Source organism: Oxyura jamaicensis, chromosome 12, assembly GCF_011077185.1.
Source record: "Oxyura jamaicensis isolate SHBP4307 breed ruddy duck chromosome 12, BPBGC_Ojam_1.0, whole genome shotgun sequence".
NCBI lineage: Eukaryota > Metazoa > Chordata > Aves > Anseriformes > Anatidae > Oxyura > Oxyura jamaicensis.
This window is the reverse complement of record NC_048904.1, coordinates 14,854,798-14,877,504: the sequence shown is the minus strand read 5'-3', so window position 1 is coordinate 14,877,504 and position 22,707 is coordinate 14,854,798. Positions and strand designations below refer to the sequence as shown.

The 22,707-nt window shown below is 51.6% G+C and overlaps 1 protein-coding gene across 3 annotated transcripts in view; it reads left to right on the top strand.

The window, feature by feature from the left end:
• Positions 1–22,707, top strand: part of PRICKLE2 (prickle planar cell polarity protein 2) — a 96,839-nt gene that overhangs the window by 37,984 nt on the left and 36,148 nt on the right. The window contains exon 1 of one of the 3 annotated variants that reach the window (XM_035337333.1): positions 6,371–6,820. The exons of 1 other annotated variant lie outside the window; for it this stretch is intronic. The gene's annotated coding sequence lies outside the window, so the exon portion shown is untranslated. Of the gene's footprint in view, positions 1–6,370; positions 6,821–20,897; positions 21,461–22,707 lie in introns of those variants that run through there. One more of the 3 variants, XM_035337335.1, reaches the window with a different exon arrangement.

Here is a 22,707-nt window from a genome sequence, read left to right as displayed (position 1 = left end):
AATTTCCATTCAGACAGTTCCCTGGGCATGCCGAAGCCATGAGAGATGAAGCCATGAGAGACGTATACCTGGGTGTAATTTTATTTTTAGACAGCACATTAAGGAGCGAAAAGATCTCATTAACATGCCAATTGCAGCCCTTACTGTTTAAGAGTATTTAACTGCCTTCGTTGTCTGTGCGCAGCCGTTTGTGGTGGATGGTTGTAACTGGTAAAAGCAAGCAAGGAAGGAGTTTGTGTGGTTGGAAACGATACAGACCCTGAAGAAGAAAGCAAAGTGCTTGTTTTAAAGCATCCCTGCAAGATTCCCCCACAAAGCTTCCGAATATTCTAGTAATTTCCAGTGTTTTTTAAGGCCCTTCCTTTGAAGAGATGGAGCTCCTCTTATTGCCATCAGAAGAGGCACAGTTTTGCCATCTTTTAAGCCCTTTTCTTGAAGAAAATGCATTTAACAGGCAGCCCAAGCTCCCAGTTAATCGGGCTGCTCTGGAAGCTGGGTATTGAGGAAAAATAAGAGAATTGCCCCAAAAACTGGTCAGTGCCATGGCATGGGGAATGCTGACTGCTCACAGCTGCTCGGAGGGGTATCTGTTGGGCCTACTTGCAGGGGACTTTTGGCCTCCTCACTGCTCCTGTGCGAGAAGGGGGGTGTAAAAACAGGTAAAAGGAAGAGGAAAGGAGAGGGGGAAAAGGATTTATGTTTCTCTGGCAGTGGTTTTCTAAGGAGCTCTGATTATTCAGCAGCCATGGAAAAAACTGCAGAAGATGTAAATAATGTGCAGGATTATGCTAAAGCCAAGCTTCAGTCATTTTACTGGAAAAATGCATGAGGCCTGTCCGTTTAATAACGATCAACCAGACTTTCTCTAGGGCTTATTATATTTTCATGAAAAGGATCAGTTGTCTTGAAGAGAAATGGCGCAGTTCTGATATCTACAAATACCCCTTGGAAAGCGTGTTTCGGGTTGGTACACTTCTTTGATTGTGCTTTTTCCTTCCTATTTTCTTTTTATGTTAATATCTTACGTTCGCATCCACAGTTACACACCAAAATGATCAAAAGCAAAGTGTGGTTTATCGTGAAATGGCAAACCACAGCTGTACTCAGTGGTACAGGCTGTATCGAGATAAAAACACTACATGAATTTCAGCTTTTGCTGTGTTTATATTTGGTGCCAGAGGTTCTTGAGTGATTTTGCAGTGTGTGTACACAGTGCAGTCAGGGTTTCCAAGAAATTTGCAATATCTCGAAATCTGTACAGGATCTTACCCTGCTGGGCTTAATTTTAGACTATGGAGTTTATCGTTCGAGGAGGAGAAATGGTTTTGTTGTGTGCTGTATTTAATCAAGTGCAGCAAAAAAAACTGTCACAGGCATCGTTTGTCTTCGTGATCCAATTTTTGTTTCCATTTTAGTTATAGGAAAAGCCTGCCCTGGTGAAATGGGCTTCTTTATTGTACAGATCCAGTGTCACCAAGATTACTGCTCCTGGCAGGTATCGGCTGGCTGGCAGGGGCAGGCCCCGTATGGGTTTTGTTTTATGGGGTTGCAGTGCTGAGAACCGTGTGCTGAATTACTGTGAGAGTGCCAGAGGCCAGGGATTTGGGGATATTTGGAAGTACAGGAAAGTGCTTGCTGTTCCTGTGGTAGTTTCCAAAGTTCAAGATGTGCCATGGGAGCTGGGTTGGGTTTCCAGGAGTGATAGGGTGCACGGTGCTTGCTCAGTGAAGCTTGAATGTCCTTAGACAACTTTTATTCTTCCCGTCCTTGCTCCTGAAGGCTCCATCCAGGCCCTCTCTGAAGGGACGGAGGTGCTCATCAGTTCTGTGTGTAGGCCCCGTGAAGCAGCCAGCGAGGGGCTCACTGGCAGCTACAAGAGCAGCTGGGATCCTCGTGAGCAGAAATTTGGGGCAGGCAGGTATGAAAATCCCGTCCCCAAGCGTGGTGTTAATAAAAAAGGCCTGGCTTTGTACCAGACAGCCCTTTGTGTGGCGGGGATGTTTGGATTTATCGCTGTATGAGGCCGGTTGAGATGGGACCGTGGGGCTTGCGTTGCGCGGGGAGGAATTCTGGTGATGGCCACAAACAGACCTCTCCTCTAGTTCATTTCCAGCAGCCTTGATTCAAGAAACAGTTCCTGTCACTCTGGGTTCAGCCACAGGCAAAGAAACGGCTGAGGGAGAAACAAGCGGTGTGTCCTAAGCTGCGGGAAGGGAGGGGCTGTGTTCTTCGTAACGTGGTGCATTAAAAGCCAAATCTCCTGGTTCGTTTCTGGGCATCGCAGCTGTCTCATATATATATATATGTGCGTATATATATATATATATATCTGTGTTTTCCTACAGCGGGATGTTCTCCAGCTTCGCACACGCTCGGAGCAATGTCTTGTGAGCTCTTCTGGCAATACCAAAAAATAAGAAGCGAGGCGAGGAGGGGGCAGGGAGGGGATGCGATGCCAAGTGGAACAGCTCCGTCCTACCCGCCCCAAAGAGAAATCATTCAGACGCTGGAAGAGACAGGCTCTGTTGCGTAGATTAATGTGCTGGGTTTGAAAGCAGCCAAGAACATTTTATACACACATGGCGAGGCGGGAAGGAGCCGGGCAGCTCGTCTCTGCAGAAGCCATTCCCTTCCCTAAGAGGGCATTAAAAAAAAGGGGGGGAGCAGAAAGGTCTGCGGGAGCGCTCAGCCGTTCAGGCAGTTTAATTGGCTGAACGGAGCGCTTTGCGGTTGGGATTAATATGGATATTTCTTAATAACCTGTCACCTTGTCAGGAGTTTCAGGGTCAGGATTGCAACTGAAGTTCTCGCCTTTCCTTCTGTTTTTTATTACTGCAATGGCTCCTGCTGCTGTGTTTTCAGAGGCCTAGGAAGGTGGTGTGAAGGTGCTTTTGGCTTTCCTTCCCCTGCACCTAGTGGAGAAGCCAGGAGGAAGAGGGAAGGATGGTCTACAGAGGTTTGCAGTGAAAGGCTGCTTTGAAAAGATTAATTGTGGTTCTCCGGGAGGGAGAGGGACCTGGTGCTGCCCACACCTGGCGCTTCAGCTGCTTCAGCACCCCCTTGGAGCGCGGGGTGAGGCCGGAGCTGGGCTCGGGTCTGCGCCACCTTTGGAAGTGCCGTGCTTCAGCGTAAACACGGTTAGCGCAAACCCAAGCAAATCCCAGGCAGAGCACAAATAAAACAAGCGATTTAGCAGTGCTCGAGATGGCTTCAAAGGGCCTGAGCCCATAAGCATTTTTACAAGTATTTTACAACTGGTCTTGCCGCCTTTTATCTCCCCAGTGACCACCAGCTCAGGGATGCCCGTGGGGAGCAGCTGTTCCTCCGTGCCCCGCTCCCAGGCAGCCACGACGATTTCTGTGGCCTTTGTTGGGGGTTAATTTGTTTTGCACCTTTTTCCTCCCTTTTCTCGCCTTTCCTCCCCTCCCTGCCCTGTAATTTCAGAGCAGCCTCCCGAAGGCCACCTACTTGATCAGCAGGCGTAATTTCCACAAGCACTAATGGGAGCAGCGCGGATGCACTCAGAAAATTTCGCTAATTTCTCCACCTGCCCTTACCACCTCCTGGAGTGATTTTCTCCACCCTTTGGTAATCAACATCTCGCCCACCACCGCGGAGAGCTGTGTGCCTGCATCCCCTGCCGCAGAGCGAGGAGGCTGCAGCCTGCCCCTCTCCAAGCCCGTCAGCGGCAGCACAAAAGCGAGCAGCAAGCGCGTAGCCGATTAAGTGTCAGTGAGGAATTCGCTCCTCTAATTATCATCTTTTATGCAGAGATAATTTTGATAGAGTTGCACTTCTGGACCCCGCCATCATCAGAGGACTGCGAGCTGACCTGTTAATCATAGCGGGAATTAATGGGAATTACAGCCAGCGCAGCCCCGTCCCTGAAGAGCTGATCCAGGGAGTAGCACCGGAGGGGAATGCAAAAATGAAGCAGCGTGGTGTTCTCAGAGCTGCAGATAAAGTGGCAGCAAGTCAGTTCCTGGGGAAAAAAGGGGTGTGAAGGAGGTGATTTTGATAATAAACAGAAGATTAAGAGCCTAATTCTGGGGAGTGTGAGCCCATGTGCATTTTCATTGCATCTACTCGATAATTAGCGTAGATTTAATTTAACGAGGGGGAGCAGAGCCACCACAACTCGCAGCCTTCCTGGTGGCTGTACCCAGGAGATGGAGGTGAGGTGGCTGGGCATCACCTCTCCTGATGGTGCTCCTGTGGTGGAAATTGGTTTATCGCCATCGACTTGAGGTGAACTGAAATCAGCGTTGTGCTGGTGCTGAACCACCTGAGGTTCTGGCTGTCCCCAGGTGCACAAACAGCTAACAGGTACTTCACAAAGTGATTCCTCCCAGTTAGCTTTTTACACAAGTTTCCTTTACAATGCCAAATATTCACGTAGCCTGCAGAGATTAAAAGAGTAATGTGTCTTATCTGTACATAGGACCCATAAAGCCCTTAAATATGCTTTATATTGGTGCTTTGAAAAGGCAGGGTTGATTAGCTGGTCTTGAATAGGATGGCTTTTCTGCAGTATGAGCAAGCAGTTTGTACATGGGTAAACATGAAATCCTTGGCTTCCAGGGCAGCATGTCAGCTGAGGAGGACTGCCCTGAGCGAGGGTGATGCTCTCCCCAGCACGGGTGCTGCAGGCACTGCCACGCGAGCCAGGAAGCAGCTTTTCTCTGCACGTCTGCACCTCTGCAAGCAGCTGGAGTAAGTCCTGTTACCGGAGACAGGGTGTCTTTTTACCTCCTTTGTAGAGAATGACAAAAAGCATCAGGCCTTTTTGCTGCTGTGATGCCATTGCTCTCAGAGGAGGCCAGCAGCATGGGTCAGGACCCAGAACCTGCAGCTTGGGCACTTTGCAAGCTCTGTTGCTGCATGGACACAAACCTTACCTCTGGGTCCCCTGCGTGATTGCACAGCAGGGACTGAAAGCTCCAGATGCAGGCAGGCAGGATATGAAAAGGGAAACACTGCCCCAAAATGATGAATGTCTTGTTGGGACCCTTGGGATGTGATTTAAGGATTTAAGACTGGGAAAGAGAGCACATTGCTCTGTTCTCTGCTGCTCCAAGCTGAGGCTTGTGCTGGGTGGCTCCCAGGCAGCTCCAATGCTGGGTTTGCTGGGGGGATGCTCGTGTCTGATGGCAAGGTGCTGCCCCTCACCTCCTGAAAATAAAGTGGCAAGGAAAACTCAGGCTTGCAGTACAAGGCATGGTGGGGAAAGCCTGTTTTGGGTAGTCTGTCAGTCAGCTTGACACTAATTGGTTGCAGTAAGTAATCGTTCTCCATGTAAATTAGACTCCAATTTCCTCTGTAGTCTGTCTGTTTGCTGTGTGGGCTTCAGTCTCTAATTAGGCTCTCACGTGGTGAACCTGGGCTGTGTGAGCTGCTTTTGTTCCTGGAGAACCAGCCTCAGCCCTCCCTGTGGCTGCCAGCTCCTCTAGTCCCGCTCCTGAAGGGGATGGGTCCAAGCTCAGCACTGCCAAGTGCAAAATAACTTCATTTTTTTAATGCATGCTTTGATTATTTCCGCGTTTGAAGCTTGCAAAGGGGATTTTTTGTAAATGCAAAGGGACTTATTAGACTTACAATGGGAATACCCTTTGGAAGTGCTACATCCGAGTTATTAGAAGCTCTGCTCTCCGTGAATAGACCTTGTTCAGGCCCTAACCCATGCGATGGCCAGGGCAGCTTTGCCTGCATCTGGCTCCTGCAGCCTGGAGCCCAGGCAGCTCCTCTTGTTAGGAGGTGGCTGTGTGAGTGCATTCGGAGCTTACCCAAAGACTGGCCCACGTCCTGGAGTTACTCCAGCTCCGCACATCTGTAACAGAGTGCAGAAATCCACGATTGCACGCGCGCCTTTCATCCGCCACCATCCATTGTTCGTGAAAGAGCTGAGGGTCCCCGGTCACTGCCTGAAGGAGGAAGCCCCCGTGTGTGGGGGCAGCTCCGTGGCCCCCAAGCCTCCTCCAGCAGCCCCCGGCTCAGCCCTGCTTCCCTGTGCTGTCGCCACAGACAAGGTCTGGGTTTGCGTGCCGTGCTTAGCGTCTGCGCCAGGCGGCAGAAAGGAAAACCATACGTATGCGCCCGGCGGGCTGTTACTCGCCACGAACCCTTTATGTTTCAGCAGTTCCCTTTGTGAAAATTCGGTACAGCTTCGGGAACTGTGCACTTTCTATAAACCTTCCCCGTGCGTGATGCGGTCGTGACCCAGATGTGTCAGCGTCTGGTTAGGTGTTGTGATAAATCTTGTTTTTACTGGCACGGCGGTGTTCGGCTCGTTGCCTTGCGCTCAGGTGACGCGTGCGGAGAGGCTGGGCTGCTGGCGCTCTGCAGAGGCACGTGCGAGGCTGTGGTCCCCTCAAAGTAGGTAGACGAGAAGCTCTTTGGGGAGAAAGAGGTGAAGCAAATTGAGCGTGGGCTTTTTATTGCTTCTCTTGACGTGATTTATACCCGGGCGAGGTAACTTTGCTTTCAGACCGCTAGTCAAAACCGTAAGGGATGTTGGCTCCGTGGAGAGCTAAATTTGGGTAAAGGGACAGGATTGGATTAGGGCTTGTGATTTTCACCAATAAGCTAAAACTCCGGTGGGCGTCACACTCTGCGAGCTGGGGAGGCAGCCGGGGAGCTTTAACTCCCCAGATGACCTCAGCCAGTTGCTGGCTCGCAGGCAGCCTCCGGCAGGGCACCACGGCAGGATGCGCTCCGGACCCGGCGCGAAGGCGATCGCCTCGCTTCTGCCCAGCTTCTCCCCTTCCCCTGCCCGTCACCCGGGGGGCTTTCGGCGTGTGAAGTGCGTGCCCGTTTAGCCCGGGTAAGTAATCACGCTCGATTTATAGCATATGAAAGGATAAGCCCTTTTAATGCTGTACAAATGTTTGCGTTGGGAAATGATTTTTCTTTGCAGCTCGGGTTTCTGCCTGCCTTCGCCAGCGCTGCTGCCGGGGTAGCGGCGCTGCGTTACCCACAGCTTATAATGCTCACTGCCAGGCACGTCCTCGATGTGCCAGGGCAGAGCAGGAACCAGGAATACCCCAGTGCTCATATTTGAACCCACGGACACCGTAAAGCTTTTAGGTGTCACAGATGGGGCTTTGCATCGCTGCTTCTGAGCCGCTCCTGCTCTTTTTTACCCCGTTTAAAAAATCTGAAGTGCGAAACCCTGCGGGAGTCTGAGGCTTATCTTTAGCACTCGGTCTCCAAATGTGGTGTGCATCTTCTCAGCTGCTGCAAGGGTTTGTGTGGCATGACAAAATGCAAATCCTGAACCTTTGGCAGCTGTGTTTAATAGAGGGGAAAGGGTTATTTTTAACTTTTGGATTTTTTTTTTCCTGTGTTGTAAATTCCAGAGAAAATGTCCAATTTCTTTGAGGCAAAACAAAAGGTTTCTTTTAAGTGAAACAAAGACTTCTAAGCCCTTAATCAAACTTGCTGGATTCAATTCCGTTTGAATACTTTGGGAATTAAGCAGAGAGGAAGCTGTGCTTTACAGCCCCACCAGTTAGTGACAAACAACGTGTTGGGTTGGGGAAAAAAAAAAAGGATTCACGCAAAGGAGGAGCAGGAATTTGGACCCAGGTTGCTTGCCGCTGTGGGGCTGTTTACCAACATCCTCTGTTTGTTTAGGCCGTGCAAATTATTTGTGTGCTTCTCTCTTGAAGCAGATGTTTTTATCCGTGCAACTGGTGGAGTAATTAGAGGGAGAGGCAGGGTGTTGAGCAAACGCAGAGCGAGCACCCGCCGTGGGGGGAGCCAGCCTTAGAATAATCGGGTGGCACAACACCGGAGAGTGACGCTGGTCGGGAGAAGGAATTGGGTGAGTTTGGGTGGCGAAAAATGTATGTTTCTAGTTTTGTGTGTCATAGTGGAAAGAAACTCTCAGTGGGAATAAATTCAGTAAGGATGGGCGCAGCGTGTCCAGGGGGTCGGTGCATCACCACGTCCCCGTGGAGGTGCAGAGTCCATCCCGCCAGGAGCCCGCTGAGCAAAGTCAGCACAAGATGCTGAAGGAGAGGAATGCCCAGGGCCCGACGTGTCAGGCTGTATTTCTGTTAAAAAGTCACTTCCCCCCCACCGGGGAGAGGCAGGGGCTGCGTCCCGCAGCAGAAGACTGCGCTTGTTCTTGGGGTGAATTCCTCTGGAAGTGTGAATCATTGACTCGCCGTTTTTGCGGTGGAGGCCGGGGGATGATTAAATGTCCTGTCTGCAGGAAATTACCAGGAGATTTGAGCGTTTTCCTGAAGCAGCCTCAGATGGTGCGCAGCTTTCGGTGTAACACAAGCGAGCAGTGTTACGTGGAAGTCTCCCCGTGCTCAGCTCTTGGCAGAGCCGGCCTCCCCGAGGTTTTTTTCTTTTTTTTTTTTTTTAAAGCCCTGGTTGTGCAGGCACATTTTTGCTCTGGTACCATTTAAATAATGGCAGCAACATGCTGATTCCTCTAATGATCTTGATTAAGTTATCGGTTATTTTCTTAATTAGCTACTTGATCTACTTACACCTTAAATGAGTCTGTTTGTGCACCCAGAGAAAGAAGAAGGGGAAAAAAAAAAAAAAAAACATACCGATTGTCTCTTTTTCCCTTTCAAAAGGTCTTTTTCCTCTCCGAAAGGCAGCTGCCAGCTCACTTGGGTGCACAAGCGAGCCCAAGCAAGGCTCTCCTAGGCTGGGGAGCAGTTTGCTGGGCTCCCCCCTGCAAAACCCCTTGTGCTGTGGTCCTTTGCTGGGGTTCCCAACAGAGCAAAGGCACAGATGAGGGCTGGCGACCTAGAAACCCACTCAGCTGTTTCAGGCTGGCTGTAGAAACGATGCCAGCCTTCGGTGGTGTGACACTGAGAGGTGGGCATCGGTGCTCCTCGGGGACTTGCTCCCCCAGCAGCAGGGAATTTAAAACCTGAGTGTAGATACGCGTTTGTTTTCCTGATGACAGTTACGTAGACAAAGCAGTGTAGAAGTGGTCTTCCTGCATGCATGGTCTCATGCTCAAAACCTGCTCAAATATTTCAAATATTTGAAAGAGTGGCGTTGTCACAGGCTCCTCACCGTGCGGGACAGTGGAGATTTGGGGCGTGCTCTGCATGGGGGAAGGATGAGCGTCCCCCTGGGAAAGCTCGCACCCCGGGACACGAGGGTGAGCATCCTGGTGAGCCTAAAGCAGGGCGCTCAGGAGATGGGAGGCTGAAGCTTCCGCTTCTGCCTCCATGCAAAGGTCAGGGCTGGGTCTGGAGGCCAGAAAGCATCTTTTATCTCCTTTATGTTTCCCATGTGCTAGCTCAAGCCCAGCACTGCCCTGACCACCCGGCGACCCTGCACAGCACTGCGAGTGCAGCCCCACCAGTTGGTTGCCCACCCACCGCCACTTGTTGCCCTCTCAGGGCAGAGAGGTTCAGCTCTGGCACTTTGGAGCAGCTCCTTGTGACCCGTGCAGCAGCAGCCCCTGCTTCAGACGAGCCTATTTGTTCTTGCCTTTGTGCTGTGTGTTAATGACACTCCCCTCGTTAGCCTTATCTTCACACCTCCCCGAGTCAGAACGCGCTGAAACATGGATTGAGTAAGGAGACTGCTTCCACGTGTACGATGGAGAGGCATCAGCTGGGACTCTCCAGCTAAAACAGAACTAAATGCTTGCCCTCTGGTTAAATTCTAGCATCCGTACCAACAAAACTAGGTATTAGGAAGAATTACTGACAGCTCCAACATGCCCAAGCTTTATTCCCTTGGGTCTTCTGTATTTGTAGGCTCGTGGTGTGAATTTGGGCCGGGTGATTTCCCCTCCCCTAACAAACCTTTTGCGTGGCCCCGTGGTATTTTTACATCAGGATTCCTAAAAGCTTATGGCTGTGACTGCAAGTGCAAGCGTGGTGGTGTGCTCTCGTGGTCAGCTGTATGCTGGGTGCCCCGGCTGAGTGTGGCAGGTGTTGTGATGCCAGAGAGAGATGGTGATTTCTCTTCGCGTTCCCCTGAAGTTTGTGTTTGGGCTCTGCCTTCTTGGTGTTGGTTTATCTGCTGATGTTTCCAGCTGCTCAGTTGCCCATACGCAGTTCCAACTCTAGCTACTCTGCGCCAAGGTACAAATGAAAGAAAGGTGGGCATTTGTAATGAGGTGGCTACTTATCACAGCAGGACCTGCAGGAAAATGTGCATTAAATATTCACGGGGCCGTGTTCATTAACATTGTCACCATGCTGGTGCTGGGCAGCGCAGGAGGAGGCCCCTTCACGGTGCCAGAGCAGAGCGAAGGCAAGGCCGTGGTCCTTGCAGCCAGGGCTGGGCCTGGCGTTGCAGCAGTGCCAGCGTTTCAGTACCTCCAGTCACAGGTTTGGAAATGCTCACGGTAAAATATTTTAGGCCTGATTTCTTTCTCTGCCCGGCATTAATTCATCTTCACGCTGCGTGAGTGCAGGTGGCTGACACCAGCCCTCCCGGTTCACAGGCAGGCAATTAGAGAGATAAGCCTAAGTGACTTCATTTGTCTCCTTCTTAGATTGCTCAACTCGGAGTTGCTGTAAAGGGATGGGATTAGCTGAGATTGAGTTCTCAGTGGGGCTGGGAGTCAGCTGCTGCTCGGGGGCTGTGTCCGACAGCCGCCAAGGTACCAAGACAGGGAGTGCGCTATCCGTGGGCGTGAAGTGGTGCCAGGAAGATTAAATCTGATGATAAAATGGTATTAAGGCTTGCCTCACTAACAGGCTAGAAGGCATCAAATTGCTCTGGTGCTATAAATCTGAAGCGTCACTTGGGTTTTGCAAGTGAAGCCACTTGAGTGTTCGAGCTGCATTTGTTTGCTGGCTGTTGCGTCCTCAGGTCGGGGATCACGGCACAGGAGGTTGGCTTCCCACAGCAGTGGAAGGGCTGAAGCGTCAGCAGCCTGGCAGGTTAAACATTCCTCTGAAACAGGGTCTTGTGTCAGGTCTTGGGGTACCTTGTTCTAAACTGTACAGGTTGCGAAGACGTGCCAGGTGTGGGCTTCAGAGATGTGGGCTTGTGTTGGTGATACCTTGCAGGCCACTTGCCCCAGGAGGAGATGTGCCCAGCCCAGGCTGCACCCATGGGCGAAGCTGTAGCTGTCTGCAGGGGAAGAAAAAATATGTCTTGGTGTGAGCCTCAGAGCATCGGGAGATGGGTTTGGTGGACTATTTGCCAAGTGTAAACGCCACGTATACAGATATAGGGAAAATACCTGCTTTACCCAAATGCCCCTTGTACAAAATAAATGCCAACCTCAACTAATCAGCTAACAGACCCGCTGTGGATGACCCCGCCATCCATTTGTGTACTTGAAAGCCCCGTTAATTTCCACTGGTGCCTTACAGCAGAGCTCCAACCGAAAGGCTCAAGCATGTGGGGCTCCTTGCTTCCCGACAGCACGGCTCATCCCGCCCCGAGCACGAGGAGCACGCCGTGCTGCTCCCCACAGCCACCAGGAAAATGACGCAGCCACCGCCGGCACGCAGCGCTGAGCACCGCTCACTGCTGCTGCTGTGTCGTGTTTTGTCGCTCTGCGTACGCCGAGGTGTTGGCGCATGCTGCGTAAGCCGGCGTTGATTAACTCGGGACTCACCTTGCTGCCAGAGCTGCTCGTTAGGCTTCGTTAGCGGAGCGGCTGCTCGTGGCTGCGCCTTGCGCACGCGGCGACCTGCGGTGCTTCTGGGGAGCTGGGGCTGATCAAAGCCACAGCGGATGGCTCTTTTGCTCTTCTTTTGTTGCTTGGACATGCTGCTTGTCAGGGAAAACACAAATGTGTTTCTTTGCACGGGGAAATTAAAGAAATCTTTGTTCTGGCTTCGCGTTGCATGCTTTTTAACCCTTCGGCGTGATGTTTGTTGACATGCTGGTTCCAGCAGTTCGCCGCCTGTTTGCAATTAGTCCTCGGCTCTCCTGCCCAGCCTGGTCTGGAGCTTGTTTAAAGGAGGGGTTAAATTTCCTTGGTGTAAACATTTTCTGCTTTCCGAGCTTGTCATTATTTGTTTTCTCAGCGCGCTCATTTTCTGAAGCACTGTAGGACCCACAGTGTGGGAACAGACCCTTACATAAAGAGTTCAGAGCTCACACCTCCAAACATCTTCACCTTAGACACTTAATCGGTGCCTAACGCCCACTAAAAATAAGTGAGAGCTCCATGCTTAAGTCCTGCCAAAATATCCATTAGGGCCCAAGCATCTGACAGCTCCCCTTGACCATCCCTGTAGACAGAGGGCTGGCAGAAGGAAGCAAGAAGGAGCAGTTCTCCCTGGGGATGTGTTCACAGTGTGCCCAGGGACTCAGAAGCAGCCTGGGTCTAAGGACGTATTTTGCCTTTGGGACCTGTAGCTGTCACACAAGTGTCTTTGCCATGCCTGTGCTCACTGTGTTTGTGACCCAGCAAGCCCCTGTAACTGGTCAGAGGCAAGGCTGCTGGCAAAAATATAGTAAATGATTTGCCATGATTTGCCGTTTCTGTAGCATGGTTCCTCTCTGAGGCTCTTTGGACTTCAGAAAGGTTGGTCTCAGCTTAGGGGCGCCGAGGTGTTGTTGGAAGGCCCGCATGAAGTCAGCCAACACCAAAACCCAGCCTGATTTCATGACCCCTCTGTAACACGGGGTGCTGCTTGCTCAGGTGGGCAGGGGCTGGGAGAGCAGGAAGGCTGCTTCCCTCGGCATTTCACCTGGAAAGAAAACCTCAATCAAATCAAAACTTCCTTAAAGTGGTGGTGGTCAGAGTACAGGGAGTGTCAAAATCCTCCTTGGCCGTGGGTTTGTGCTGGTGTGTGGAGCAGACGCTCAGCAAGGGGAAGGCAGCTGTTGAGCTGTGATTGCTGCTTATTACACTAATTACAACAGTCTCTCCGGTATCGTGAGCTTCCCTTCTCCTTCCCCCATCTGTCTGCTTGGCCATCCATGGTTGCTCATCTTTGAGATGGGAACTGTTTTTGGAGGTACAGCTGAAGTGTTTCCTTCCACAGGGAGCCCAGCTGCCCTCCCCCTCTGCTTCCCCGTGCTGCTGCAGGGGAATAATCCTGTTTGGCATGTAGGAGGAACGCTGGGGATTTGTGGATTTGCCCCTGAAATAAGGGCAGAAAAGGGTGAGATGTGGCACAGCTCCTGTGCCCCGGCAGCGTGGTTGGCCCTGCCTTCCATGCGACAGCGGAGCAAAGGGTTTTTGGTCCCTGGTTTTGGACTCGAGTGCCTTGACCCCCAAAACTGCAGCTGTTCTTTTGTTGTGAGGAGACAATGCAAGTTAAATCTCAACAAAAAAGGAATCACGGCTCCTCTGGATGCCCACCTGGTTTCTATTTGGGGGGCGAGTCGGGGGGTTATTCGCTTTGAAGATCAGCCTGCTCCAAAGCAGCCTGGAAAATGCTTTCTGAGCCACGAAACAATGAGACTCACTAAATCTCTAACAGCAATAATTGGTTCGAAAGGGCTGATGTATTTAGTCTGCTAATGTTTAGCAAACATGTTTGCTTTACCCTTTGAAGATAATGCTGCATGCAGCAGGGTTTGGTAGGAAAAAAAGAAAAAAGAAGGGAAGAAATGGCCTGTGGTTTTCAGGCTGCTTAACAAGTACTGGCTGGTGGGAGCAATAGCAGTCAATATTGCTGTTGTCTCCACATTAATTGCGAGTGATGGAGTCTCCCTGCCCTGGTGAGCCAGTGCTGGCGGTGCCCTCGGGCTCTGCACCCAAGGCTCACATCTGGGGACCCTGGCACAGTGGTGATTGTGTCTTCCCAGTGCTCCTCCATGGGCGTAGGGCACTCGTGCGGTCCCCTGCCTGGGGACATCTGCACGCTGTGCCCCGTTGTTGCCATCGCGGCATTAACCGGCACCTCCTTGCAAGCTGGCTTTGACCTTTTTCTGGTCTGTGATACAGGGCGAGTGGGGACAAGGCGTGGAGGGGTGCTCCAAGGACACCTCCTGGTCGGGAAGACCAGATTTAGCAGCACAAGGGTGGTTGAAGCGAGGGCTGTGCACTGCTTGTGCCCAGCTCAAGGGGCAGCGAGGAGGGCCGGGACCCCACGGCCTCCCTGGGAGCTGCGCTGGAGTTAGGGCCACGTCCCTGCTCGACCCAGGCCTGATATCTTAATCCCTCCCGTGGAGTCCTGCTCTCCCCCGCTTGTTCGGCAGCTGGTTTAGTTGCGTTTCCCTGTAGATTGCGATAAGATAAAAGCTTGGCCGTGTTTTACAATAAGGGAAAACGGTTTAGAAGATGACAGCTTATAAAAGGGGGGGATTGGGGTTTCCAGCTGCGCGCTCTCGCGGGCTTGGCCGTGGCCGCCTTTGATGAGGGCTGTGATTGATCCCGTGCCGGCGGCGCCCGCCTGACCTCTCCGTGACGGGCTGAGCAGCTCTAATGGTCTTGATGGGGCCGGCGATTTGTATATTGTGCTTGATGTACGAGGCTTGACGTGGCGTTGAGCAACGGGGCTGGGAGATGACTGACAGGCCTTTTCTGCTAAGGCATGGGCTGTTCTCCAGTGATTCCTCTCAATGGTTTTGCCAAATTACCTTGGAGCAGAGAAGTTTAGCTGTTAGTATCTTCCTGTACATAGCATCTAAGCAGTTAAAGAAGATAATGAAGTAACTTGCAGGCCAGGAGGCTTATCACTAAAAAGGCTGTTCAAATTATACACTTAAATTAATTAATATCTAGTGCTCCTTAGGCAGATAAAACAATGGAAGAGCTTGAGCCCGAGATGTTTTTGTAACTCAGCTGTATAAAATTTTGAATCTTTGAGTTCTTGCAGGCAACACCAAAACCTTTTAATTTCACTGAGTGTATAAATCACACCCTGGTTGGCATATCTCATGGGTGCTTGTGGCAAGAGTAATGAATTTCATGGTTTGTTATGAGCTACTAAAACCAATACAAACATGCAAAACCCGTTGTAATCTCAGCATATCATTCGAGGAAACAATTTATTCCTGAGTGCGAGCAAATGTCAAGCCACGGTAACAAATTGTTGTTCCTAGTTAAAACAAAGGGAAGGATAGCAAACAACTATTGTCATTTGTATCCAGTGCCAGCCTGTCTCAGGGACACGTGGGCTCCATCCGGCCTTCGTACCAGGACAGGCAGGCTGTAAGCCTTGCAGTATCCCAAAAGGTATTGACCTGCCCCATGCACTCCAGGCAGGGTGTATGGGGGTTATGGTCCAGAATGGGCTGGGGTCAGTGAAATTAAGTTGAGCTGCCATTATTTTATTTATTTAATAATTAATTTAGTGTAAAGGTAGGAAATCAAAGCCCATTTTGGTGCCTCTCCTCCCATTGAACATTAAGGTGTTGTGCATTACCTGCCGTGAGGACCCACCGCGTTCCTAACCACAACCAACCTCCCTGCATTTGCAGATACACTTGGAAATGTAAAAGACTCACAGGCATCATGAAAGCTCGTTTATGTTTGTGACGAACACATGTTCTCCTCCCAGACATGTGATATGTTACAGGAGCAGGAGATGAATCTAAAACATGCTGGCGTTACCTCGCTGCAGGTAATGCAGCTGGGGACCAAGCAGGTCTTTCCTCCTAGCTGGCCAAGAGCAAGCACTCCTACCTGGCCATGTCAGAGCAGAAACACAGCTATCTTAAACCACTGGTTGTTTCTGGGCAGTTTGGCCAACACGTGCTGCCCGGGGCAAGGGGCAGTGCCGAAACCCAGCCGCCAGCCAGGGAAGGCTGGCACGGTCGGGGTTCAGTGGGTACAAACCCTGCTCTTGTTGCTTGGGCAGAGCCCTGGGCTGGCTCGAGACTCGCTGCTGAGCACGGAGACAGCTGAACGTGCAGGGAAAGGAAAACACTGCAGAACCGTCTTGTGCATGGTGCCGAGGGAGGACTGTGAGAAAAGACATGACACCCTCAGGGCACAACCACTGACCCAAAACACCCAATCAGCCAGGTTTGAAGCAAAGAAATAAATAAAAAATCACCTACAGTGGCAGCGACCCTGGCAGTGGCAGGTAGTGAGAAGGGCTGCAGCGAGGGAGCCCCGAGCTGCTGCCGAGGTACGTGGTGGTGCCGGGTTATGCTGTGCGTGCATCTTCTGTTTTTTGTAAATGGAAAATTAATTTGTGTAACCGATCAAAGGTTTAGATCTTTGGAAAATGCACCGCAAGATAAGCTGAAGATTTATGGATTTCCTTCGTAGCATATTTTCAGTGAGTGCTTTATTGTTTGTGGAAAGGCCCCAAGAAAAATATTTAATTAAAAAATAGTGCTTTGAGTTTATTTAGCTTAAGTTTCAATGCCGTGCTCTAATGAGGCTTTTGTAGACATTATTAAGGGACGCTATTAAAAAGCCTTCAGATGAGAATACTGTCAGGCTAGCAAAGGGGGAAGAAACAAAACACGAGCATGCAGATTGTGGTTCACATTCTGTACAAATTTGATTTTAACCTACAAAAGTAAGAAACGTAGTAGTGCAGAGTTCAAGCCGGAGGCTATGAAAAGCCTTATTGTTGCTAAGCTCTGTAAAGCTTCTTGCATTAAGGTGATTAAAAAAAAAAGGGGGGAGGTTGGAATATGGCGAAGGATGGAAATCCAGCCTGTAGCTCCGGCACCGGGGCATGCTGTCGGTGTGCGTGCACCCGGGCTGTGTGCTCGCTGGGCTGTTTGTGCGCACTGCCGCGTCCTCCCACCCTGTCTCCAGCCACCTGAAATCGCAGGTTTGTGTGGTCCAGGGGTGCCGGGGCACGTGGGCTGCATGTGCAGGGTAGCACCGGTGAGGATCGGGTCTGTCTCGCTGGTTGAATTAGCAGGGAGCACCGATAGCTGTCTGAAATCATCCACGGTATTTACAGGCTGTACCTCTCCTTCTGTGTCGTCTGCTGCTGGGCTCAATACAGTTTTAAAAACTAAATTCCTCCTTGCAGACTGACAGCACGGATCCTTACCCGTGCGTCTGCCAAAAATAAGTGAAGCGCAGCAGCAGGAACAGCAGGAGGAACGTGTCTGTCTTGCGCATGGCAGCAGCCACGTGAAGGTACGAACGGCAGCCCTGGGGAAGAGCCGAGCAGGCTGGGGTTTGGGATTAACGCTCTGCATCGGATGCTGGCTCCTTTGCCTCTACCCCGTTTTTGCTCAGAGTTCTTTGGAGAGAAGGCATCCCCAGTTCTGGCACGGAGAGGTATGGGGGGCTGCTGCCTCACCTAAAAAAAAAAAAAAAAAAAAAAAAAAAAAGGGAAAAAAGACCTGAATCTAATTTGAAGTTGTGACCTGCATTTCATGGCTCGGGTTCTCCAGAGAGCTTTCCATGCACCTTGGGCACAACCCCGCATGCTCTGCATCTCCTGGAGAGCCAGTGTCTGGCTGGGCATAGCAGGACTGGCTCCCCTGGGAGCAGTGCCACGGGAGGCTTTGCTGCTTTGCACCTTGGTGTTCTCCTCCAGTGTTTGCAGAGCTTCTTGCTCTGCTGTTCATTGCAGCTCCGTGGCCTCGGGCAGGAGGTCCTGCCGGTGTCCCTGCTCGTGCCCCAGAGGTCCCCAGCCCCAGGCAGCGCGCTGGGACTGCGCGGAGCACAGCCCGTCCTGCCGTCGGAGCCAGCGCTGGCTGGGAGAGCGGAGATCCCTGTGCAAATTACAGGGCGAGTGTGGGAACGGAGGGGAAAAAAACCACTGCACATATCCAGTTCTGCATTTCTGTGGGTAGAAAGAGAGGTGGGAAAGTAAGCTGTTGTTGTGTGCAAAGCCAGGCTTGGTGAAGGAGAGCCACGGTGGGGCTGACCTGCTTCGTCACTGTCCCTGAGCAGCCCCAGAGCGCAGGGGACAGCCTTTGTCTGGGACAGCAGAAGCTGGAGCCTGCACAGCATCCTGAGGTAGCACATCCCTGACAAGCAGAGGATGTTCACTAAATAATTCAGAAAGGCAACTTGACCTGACATCCGTCAGGTTTAGCAGCCGGTGACCTTGAGGATGCCAGGCTGCTGTGGCTGCACGTGGCTGTGCCTTGTAGCTCCCTGTGATCACAAACAGCATCACGTGGAGCCTGGCGGCTGATCGATACGCCAAGGTGATAAAGAAGACAGCACTTGAAAGATGAGAGCTCTTTTACAGCGACTTTTCATACCAGCTGTAGGGATGAGTTCGTGCAAATGTCAGAAAGTTTAAAGCTTGGGTCTTTGCCTTTAAAACCTGGAGCAAAGGGCAGAGAGATGTGGCAGTGGTTACGAGCAGAGCTGGCCATCACACGCTTGTGAACCTGAGCGTGGCTTCCTGCTCGGATGCAATTCCCTTTCTATTTCAGTAGCTCAGGTTTTACCTCGGGTCGTTCGGACTATTTGCCTCCCTGCGGGTAGTTGTCAGCATCCATCCCCGTAATGATGCAAGTCCTTCATGTGACCTTCAGAAATATGCTCTGCCGGCTCAGTCCTCACCTTGCTGCTTAATGAAACACCCATTTCACCTGCGTAACGTGCCGCATCCATCAAGAAATACCGCGTGCCTTCTGGAGTTATTCCAACGCATGACCTTTTCACAGGCGCTGAGTAGGAAGCAGTAATACGGAGCAACTGCCAACGCGCTGGCAGCTCTCAGAGCAGGAAGGCTCATTTCCACTTCCCGAAGACAGTTGTGTGTCCACAAGTGGCATCTTCTAATCTGATTTCTTGTCTCAGAATAGCCCGTTCATTGGATTTGGGGGGTGTTTAGGCCTGTGAGTATCAGAGCAGGAAGTCTGCCAGGAACTGATTAGGCTTGCTGCTTGGAGATGCCGCGTGCTCTCGCTCGTAGCCGTGCAGCTGAGATGCTCTAAGCAGTGGCTTGGCTGATCCTTTATATCAGCTCATGATTCTCACCCGCCTTTCATCTCTGTGCATCAGCTTAAAAGTTTTCAGTTTCTTTCTGACTCAACTTACGCTTAGATGTTTGCAGTTTCTGGTGCGATCCCTTCCTTTGGGATGACCCAGTCGGCCAAGGACTCAGCAGGACTCAGCTCTGCTGTAGGCTGCTCAGTCGGGTGCCTGGGGCTCGCGCCTCCATCTCCCTGCCTCGGGGCTGTGCCAGGCTGGTGCTGGGGGGTCCAAGCTGCTGCAGGGCGAGTGACACGGGGCACGTGTGCGAGAGGTGGGCTCAGAGCTCGCACCCTGCCGGCGGGGGCTCCTGCTCGAGTGGCACTCGGCACACTAATTGATGCCTTGCTCCCGAGTGTTTATAGCTCGGGGCCTTCGCTCCTTGGAAGTTAATGCAGATAAAGGCAGGCATTTTACTCATGTATTCAGGGAAAATTAGCACCTACAGGACCTGTCACATTGAGTGGTGCGCGTTCGTTGTGCTAGCCGCAGCCCCTATTACTGCTGCGTGCTTTTAACAACATATTTCCAGGGAAGGTTGTTACAGTTAACACGGGTAATTTCTGCTCTGCAGAGTTTCTGCTCTACATTATCATTTTACAAGCAGGCTTCTTTATTTGCTTTTGCCCCGTTCAGTTTTGTCTCACTTCCTTTGTATTTTAATTAACGTGTTCTGAAGTTAAGAGGAAAATACGTCATCCTGGGGCCTTGGCACGCTCAGCAGACAGAGGCGAGCTGAGAGCCTGCCTGCAATGCCGGCAAAAGCTGGAGGGGACTAAACGTACTGGCTAAGGAGGCTGGGGGACGGGGGGGGGGGCTATTTTCTTCCTGCAAGTGTGGTTGGAGGGGATCTTCCTCGGCATCGCTCAGCAGAGGTGGTGGTGATGCTGCTGCCACCAGGGGAAGCTTTGACCCGGCTGGGCACAGGAACAGATCCAGGGATCAACTCCTGCACGTTCTGCTCCTAATTCAAAAAGAGAGGGGAGTCAGAAAGTGTTCAGGTATTCATTAATGGCCATGAATATTGTGTTGTGTCTCCCTTGGTGCCTGAGCCGGGTGAGGGCTCTGCACGTCCCCTGTCTGTCTGTCTGTCTGTCTGTCTGTCCTGCACCTTGTGCTGGGCCAGGTGAGTTGGGCGGCGCTGGGCTGGGGCGTCCCAGCAGAAGGGCTCGCCCTGCGTACTTTGAGCATAACGCTCCGTAATGAAACCTAATTCATGAGCCTTAATAATGATAATTTAAGGCATTTTTAGGCTGGAGGAAGACTCACAGCTGTAATTTCTGCATCCGTCTGTGTTCTGTAAACACGGTGAGCATTGCCAAAAACAAGGGCTCACAGAGCTGGAGCTAGGCCCTGGAAGCCAGGAGCACACCGTGGAAGCAGTACGTGTGGGGAATGTTTTATTTGCCTCCTGTATCATCCCAAAACACAGAAATGAGGTTTTCAAATTTCACTCTGCAAACGCCACAGGTTCATTTGCGACCTTATTCCCAAGCAATGAGCTGAGAGCTCCCAGCAGCAGAGCTCCATCCCTCCGTGCCATTGCTTTTCCCTCGCGGGGTGGAGGAGCCGGGCAGGAGGCTTCAGCATCCCCCCTGGGGCAGCTGCTCCCGGGGCACTGAGAATAGGTGGGAACGGGGCATCTCTGGGGGCCGTGTGAGAGAAAATACATTAAAATATGCGGCAACCGAAACGCCACGCGAATAACTCGCGTTTCCCAGAATATTTAGCCCTGCTGGTGCGCAAACAGGCTGCGTCTGAAAAACCAGTGGGGAATCGGAGCGAATGACTGCAGAAAATAATTAAGAGGGCACTGAAAGCCAGGAGAAAAATGATCCGTTGCTCAGAGCCAGCAGATCGTTGCTGTAATAGCCCGCTCACCTACGAAGCCGTGCCTTAAGTTTGACAGCAAGTTGCGATTGGGTCAGCGTCAAATGAGACGATGGCTGGGGAAAGATAATTAGTGTCTTCACACCATTCAGTTTGGGCGGCTGGTGCGGAGCCAACTCTCTGAAAGGCGCACATGCGAGCCAGAGGGAAGGATTTGCTCTCCCTTTCCCAAAGCAGCCCACAGGGCTTTATTGATATATAGGAGCAGGCTGATTGCCATGTAAATCAATGCGAGGGTGGCCGGGCCGTGGCGGCGCGCGGTCCGGATGCGGTGCCTTTGGCTGGCTGACATCATTGCTCATTAGCATGCAGCAGAGGAGAGCAATGCAACAGCAGAGCCCCGCGCCGCTCCCGCAATTCCTCTCCGCGGGCTGCATCTCTGCTCCTTAGCTCCCGGCGCTCGCAGAGCAAGTCGGACATCCCACTGCCACCGCCAAGGGTCACGGAGGGGAAGGCAGCTCGGGGGGCTGCTGGATTCAGCCGGGCTGGGAGCAGAGAGGGAGGCAGCCCCCCGGAGCTGCGATTCGAGCGAGGCGATGGAAGCGAAAGCTTGATGCGTGGGGCAGGAGCAGCGCGGTTTTCCACGGGTGATTTTCCCCGCTGCTACGCCACGTTGAGCGCGAGCCTGCTGTGAGTGCTCCAACCAGAGCCCTGCTGCTTGCCTCACCGTCGCCCCGGCCGGGCTGTTGGGCTGCTCTGCGAGCATCCAGGATGCTTTATTGCACTGCGGCGCTCACGGCGTGCCGGGGAGCAGCTCGCCAGCCCAAAGCGAGCTGTCACAACTAACACCGTCATCGGCGGGGACAGGTAAGAGGCTGCCTTTTTGCAACAGCTTCGGGGTCGTCGCGTATTTTTGGGAGGAATGGGAAGCAGAAGGGAGGAGGGATGAGCGGTGTTCTGTGCGTGCACGTAGCTGCCTAACTTTGCTCCGCGCACCGTTAGTTAGTGGCGACCTTTAGAGGGGCTGTGGGTTTTTTTCAGCCCTTGCTGTTCTCGTTGTTTATGGGTGTAAAAAGGTTAATGGTTAAATCGCGTCGCTGCAGCTGCAGGAAGGCAGCAGCGGTGATGCCACTCGAACAGATTTCTCATTTTAAAAAGAATCAGAAAGGCTCAGCTGTCTTTAAATAAGTATTAAAAAACCCTCATCTCTCAGTGCTAATTTTATTGCTTTGGCAAGCGCAGCCTCAGGAAGCCTGGGTTCTCTGGGCATTTTCTGAGCAGGCTGCGTGCAGGCTGGTATTGCAGATGATGACCTTACTGTTCGGATGTTTATTGTGCTGGGTTTGGATTCCTGAGAACAGACAGCTTTAAAGTAATAATGCGTCCTTCTTTGCAATGCCAGAATGCCTAAGTATAAACCAAGCTAGAACTGAAACCTGGAGGCTGTGTGTTTCAATGCAATCTTCTAAAGTCAAATCTTTTTTTTTTCCCTATTCCTTGGAGGAACATTTTAAGCAGATGTGACACAGACGTGACCTGTGACCATGGAAAGATTTTAATCCAGTTACTCTTTGTTTTGTAGTCATGATTCCTTGGTTAAACAGTGATCGAATCTGTTCGAGCTGTTGAGGATTAGCACTGGGCAGAATAATGCCAAAATAATTATTCGCACCAGATGCGGTGTCATCCTTTCAGTTTTAGCTCCCTTATCTTGTAACTTACCGGACTTATTTTTATTCTGCTATTTTTTCACCTGCTGTGGGAGCACTCGAACACCTCACATCGACGCCTTGTGTTTATAAGGGTGCTGGCTTGAGCCCGCGATAAAGATGTGTCAAGTAAAACTATCTGCAGCTAACCAGACTGCGCTTTGCTTCGCGTTTTAATCTTCTCCTGCCGCTTGTTTCGTACCTGGCGGAGGGAGCTGAACAAAACCACCCAGCCTCGGGCACTCGCTGGTGGCAGCCCGGCTCGGGGTGAGCCGGCACACACAGAGCAGTCTGGCAGCGATTGCTTGCACAACTGGGTCAGCACTGCCGCTCTCAGGGGACGCTGTCTGAGCCTCAGCTATTGAAATAATTACAATTTCGAGCGTAGCTTATCCCGCGTCTGAG